Source organism: Lotus japonicus, chromosome 3, assembly GCF_012489685.1.
Source record: "Lotus japonicus ecotype B-129 chromosome 3, LjGifu_v1.2".
NCBI classification, from domain to species: Eukaryota; Viridiplantae; Streptophyta; class Magnoliopsida; order Fabales; family Fabaceae; genus Lotus; species Lotus japonicus.
Window position 1 is genome coordinate 19,047,603 of NC_080043.1, and position 6,000 is coordinate 19,053,602.

A 6,000-nucleotide genomic window follows, 5' to 3' on the forward strand; every position below is an offset into this window, starting at 1 on the left:
ATAAAGTGTAAGAATGTTCAAGCAGTTCATTAAACTCTTCTTCAAGGTTTTCAGATCTTACCTCATCATCTTCATCATCATCTGATCCATCTACTGAAGCCATGAGAGCGAATAGAGATTCTTCATCTTCTTCTTCCTCGTCATCTTCAGAGTTGTTCTCAGAATCATCCCAGCCAGTTACTAGAGCTTTCTTCTTCTTGTAGAATGGTTTCCTGACAGGCTTTTTAGCTAGTCTAGGACAGTCTGGTTTGATGTGACCTGGCTTTTTGCATTCGAAACATGTAATGTTGCTTTTGTCTGCAGTTGAGGTGCTTTCACCTTTGTGTGGAAAGGATTTCTTTTTCTGACTTGATTCTCTTTTGTTGTCCTTCTTCAGGCCTTTTACTCTTTGTTGTTTGATCCACATCTTTTTGAACTTTCTGTTGAACAGTGCTTGCTCATCATCGGACAGTTCTTCTGAGGAATCTTCTTCATCAGACATTTCTTTCGTCTGACTGTTTTTGGAGATGTTAGCTTTGAAGGCGATGCTTTTCTGCTTCTTTAGGCTTTCATCTTGAGAAAGTTCAATCTCATGAACCTTCAGAGATCCCAGGAGATCTTCAAGTTTTAGTGTGCTAAGATCTCTTGCTTCTTGGATAGCAGTAACTTTGGGTCTCCATCTTTTAGGAAGGCACCTCAGTATTTTTGTGATTTGATCAATGTGTGCGTATGTGCGATCGAGATTTCGAAGACCATTGATAATGGTTTGAAATCTTGCGAACATTTCATCAATGGTTTCATTTTCCTTCATTTTGAAGGTTTCATATTCAGCCACTAGTAAACTTACTTTGGCTTGACGTACATTTGCTGTACCTTCATAGGCAAGCCCTAGAGCTTCCCATACTTCTTTGGCAGTTGCGAGTCCATCAACTTTGTCCAACTGAGCTTTACTTAAGGCACTTAAGAGAAATAGTTTTGCCTTTGAATTGAGTTGATAGTCTTTGCGTTGAGCTTCTGTCAGCTGATCTTTCTTGATGGGTTCACCAGCGTCATCTTTATGGACGATGTTGCCATTTTCAATGATATCCCACAACTTGTAGCTTGAGGATTCTATGAAAAGTTGCATGTGCGTCTTCCAGTAGGGATATGCGGTTCCATCAAAGAAAGGAGGCTTGTTGGTGGATGAGCCCCTAGCGATAGCTTGATCTTCTGCCATGGATCTTTACTCTACACCTGTTAAGATGTTAGTTCTAGAGCCTAAGCTCTGATACCAATTTATATGTAAATAAGTAACACAAGAAAGGGGGGGTTTGAATTGTGTTCTTAAAAATTACTTGTTAAAACTTTAGTTTATGAAAAGAAGATAAGTTCTTAAGAAAATTGTTCTGGTGACTTTTCAAAAACTGTTTAGTGCAGCGGAAGTAAGTAAATAAAGCAGAACGATCAGCACACAGGAATTTATACTGATTCACCCTAAACGATTGGGCTACGTCCAGTACTTGGCCACCACCAAGATTTTCACTAGCAAGTATCAAGGACTTCTCCAATACAAGTATTAGACAGGACTTCTCCAAGTATTATCACGGACTTCTCCAAGTATTGTACAGGACTCCTCCTAGTATTATCACGGACTTCTCCAAGTATTGTACAGGACTCCTCCTACAATCAACAAGATTGTTTGGCTCTACAAGAAATCTCTTCTCAAAAGAGTTGGTGTAGACAATTTATGGCACTGGAACTCTCAAGTGTTTTGGGTTCTGAAAGGACGTTGGAACACACAGGAGTTCAGAATCTAAGAGAGAAGTAAGAGAAGAGGTTTGACTCTTTTAAGGTTTGGTATTCTCTCTTGATTTAGCAGAGGTATGAGATCGGATTTGACTCTTAGGAAATCTGCTGTGAGCTTTTAATGCTTTGAAGAATGTTTTGATTAACTGCTCTGAGTTCTTTCTTTTCTTGCAATAAATTTTTCTCTTCTTCATCTTCAATCTTCAGATATGTCCTTTATATATGATCTTGCTAGTTGTGTAGCCGTTGAGACACAAAATCTGGCCGTTGTTTGTAGCCGTTGTGAGTGTCATCTAACCATTGATTCAAATCTCCGGTTGGTAGCTTCATTAAATGCATGCTGCTGTTCAAAGCTATCCTTTAGCCAAAAAGGTGTACTTTGTCAGCTAGTAGGTGGTGATGGCTTTGGGCTACTTTGCAGAAGAGAGACATTTTGGAAAAGTGATGTTGACGTGTTGTCCTTTTTCCTCTTCATTGGTCATTGAGACTTCTCTCTTCAAAAGTAAATCAGTTTGCACGTGACCAGATTAGTTTCCTTCTGACTAAAGCATGGGGCAAATAGTTGAGATACAATTTTGACTTTCCCGCTCAAAGGCATCTTCTGAAATTCTGAGGTATGACGTGGCATGAAACGATACAGAACAAGTGTCTTCCTTGTTTACTGGACGATGCGGTCATATCTTGTGTAAACTTCTTTTTCCTTATAAGGCTTAGACATATTCGTTGAAGCATGCGACCTTATAATATATATTTCCTGAAAAATGTCATTAACATCTGGAATTAGATTTTAGTAGAGAAAAGTATTTATAAAAATTGTTAGGATCAAAATAAGATTGAAACACGTTGTAACACGTTTGAACTTAACAGTAGTTGTAGTGGTGGAAGTGGAGGAGGTGGCAGCGAAGGTGGTGGAGGTGGTTATGGCAGCGGGAGTGGAGGAAGTGGCAGTGGAAGCGGAGGAGGTGGTAGTGAAAGTGGAGGAAGTAGTGGAAGTGGTGGAGGTGGTAGTGAAGGCGGAGGAAGTGGTGGAGGGGGTTATGGTGGTGGAAGCGGAGGAAGCGGTGGTGGTGGAGGTGAAAGTAGTGGTGGGAGCGGTGGTGGAAGTGGTAGCGGTAGCGGAGGGAGTTATGGTGGTGGAAGTGGAGGAAGTGGTGGAAGCGGAGGTGGAAGCGCAGGAGGAAGTGGTGGAAGCAGTGGAAGTGGAGGAGGAGGTGGTGGAAGTGGTGGAGGGGGAGGAGGAAGTGGCGGGGGAGGTTATGGGGGAAATGATAGTCACAAAGTATCTAGTGGCCATCATCGCCACCATGGCCATAAAGGAGGTGGTGGAAAAGGAGACCGGGGAGGACATTGAAGACATGGAAATCAAGGCTATGTCAATCAGAATAAAGGAAAATAATGTGGAACCAAAATCCAAGCTTAAAGATATTGTAACTAGTTATTTACCTAACTTAAATGTAGCTTTGGATGCATTAAAGTAATGAAATACTTGGTTTTACTTTTCCATTTATCCTTTACGTTGAATATCCTTAAAGAAAAAAATAGTGAGACTATATGTGCATGTTTGGAAAGTTGAAGAGAATCAAGTAGCTCAAATGAATCATGTGATTAAGAATCACCGAATAATAAATTTTATCTCTCAATAAGTGATTCTACTATTGGCAACTGTAGATGAGTCGAATAACCAAACACTTTGTAAATCATGTGAGAAATATATAATTTTGGTGAAAGCTACCATAAGATACTAAAAGTATGGGATATTGTCCACTACTTATCTAAACCATTGTTATAATATATACAAATTTGAAAAACTATGACAATAGAATATGATTATGGAAACTCCATTACTCCATCTCCTCTTTCCTCCCTCCTCATAAGCCCCCACCTATTTTTTTTTATTTTGATAGCAAAGAGAAATATATTGAAAAGAAGTACGAGGGGTACTTCAACCCAATACAATAAGAGGGAAATAGAGAAAAGCTAGAGAGATTAACAAATTCAAAGCAAAAAAACCTACCAAAGCCAAGGCTACCCCACCCACTACCTCCTTGAAAAAAGACTTTACAAAAAGGCCTCATTAAACCTTGCTAGGATAAAACCCCCTTGGGAAAACCTAGCAACGAAAAAGAGTACCAATTTTATAAAGACAAGAGGAAATTTCCAAGGAGGTTTACAAGAAAAACCCAAAAAAGAACCCAACTAAGAACCACCCCAATACCAATTGCCAAACATTTCAGTAGCTAGTACTCCAGCAGGTGATATTCCAATAGTTATAAAGCCAATAATAACCCAATAGAAGTTAGACTCCCACTTGCTGTAGAAAATAGCAGAGTAAAGATCTCTATCAGATATAACATTGAAGCACTACATCAACTCCTTCCTTCCTTGACAAATACAGAAGCTAGTAATCACCCTTATGCAGATAACGTCCAATAATCAGCAGCTTGAGCTCAAAACGCCTCCAGAAATAAGCAAGACAACACCTCCAAAAGTCACCTAGCAAAGAGACAGAGTAATAGCCAGCATAGGTTTCCCACCCAAAAAGCAATATCAAGAGAACATCCCACCCACATTAAACCAAAAACAAAATATTAGAGCTATTGTATTCCACTTAAGCCGCAAAGAGGATTTAATAGCCAATATGAATTAGAAGCATAAAACCTCCTTCCCAGGGCCTTCAACCACAACCAAGTTTTAAATTGGATTAATTCTACAATACTTTCAATATCGACCTCTTCTCCTTTCAAAATGGCTTTGTTACGAAAGAACCATAGAGCCCCAATTGTAGCTACCCATATTAGAGATGCTGCACAAACCTCAAATTTCCCAGCGCCAAGAATGCCTCCAAATTGAAGAAAACAGGCCTTAGCATCTTGCTGCAGGGCAGAACAAACCCCAAGCCACCTACACAACCTCATACAGACCTTTCCATGTTATAACATAGGAGCCAAATAAATGATTTACAGTTTCTTCCCCCAACTGATAAAGTCCACAAGTTGTTGTTGAGTTTGGAGGAAGAGCATTTCGTTTGACAAGTTCAGTTTTGGTTTGCACCTTATTGAGAAAGACTCGCCAAGCAAGTGCCTTGAGGGTAGATGGAGCGTTAACTTTCCAGATTTTTCTGAAGACATTTCCCTCCACCTCACGGACCTCACCCTGCAACAGATCATACACAGATTTACACTATATACACCTGAATCATCCCTTATCCAAGCCCAGGAGTCAGGTTTGTATTAGGAAAGAAACTCCTGATCATCCTCCTAAGTTCCTCCATCCTCTGTGACTCTCTATCAAGCAGTCTTCTAGTCCACAAAAAATTCCAGACCCACACACCTTCCTTCCATTCTCCCATGTCAAAAATTGAAGCATTTTTTTGAGAGGAGAGTAGGAAAAGTCTTGGGAATTTATCCTTAAGAAGACCTTCACCCCACCAATCCTCTAACGAGAATAACATCTCTTTGCCATCCCCAATCCTCCTACTGATTGAATCAACAAACCATCTACCATGATCAGGTCCCGAACAGACAGATAACAAGTCCTTCCACCAACATGAATCAGAGGGGGAAACCATACCTTTGTATTTAGCATTTAGGATTTGGCACCAAAGACTGTCTTTCTCTTTGAGCATCTGCCACTTCCATTTACCAAGCAGAGCCCAATTAAAGTATTTCCAATCTCTAATACCAAGGCCACCTTCCTCAACAGGCCTACAAACCTTCTCCCAGTGTACCCACGTTATTTTGGAATCACCATCTGTTCCACCCCATAGAAATCTTCTCAAGATATAGTTACATTTTGTAACGATCCCAGAGGGCATCTTGAAAAAAGACATGTAATATAAAGGGAGAGAAGATAAAGCAGACTTGATTAGACAAATTCTACATCCAAATGAGAGATGCCTCTGCTTCCATCTAGAAAGTCTTGCTCGAAGTTTGCTGATCACTGGATCCCAAAAGGAAAGTCTCCTAGGGTTACCACCCACAGGAATACCAAGGTCAGTGAACGGTTTTTGCATCTGCTGACAATGAAGCATGGACGCTGAGCTGTTAAACCAATTATCCTCCAAACTGATTCCCGAAATCTTACTTTTGAAAAAATTAACCTTCAGGCCAGCAACTTATTCAAAACAACGCAGCACACTTTTCACAGCAAAAATGTTCTGAATAGACGCCTCTCCAATAAATAAAGTATCATCTGCAAACTGCAGAAGAAAGACCAGGGCCAGCATCCAAACCAAAT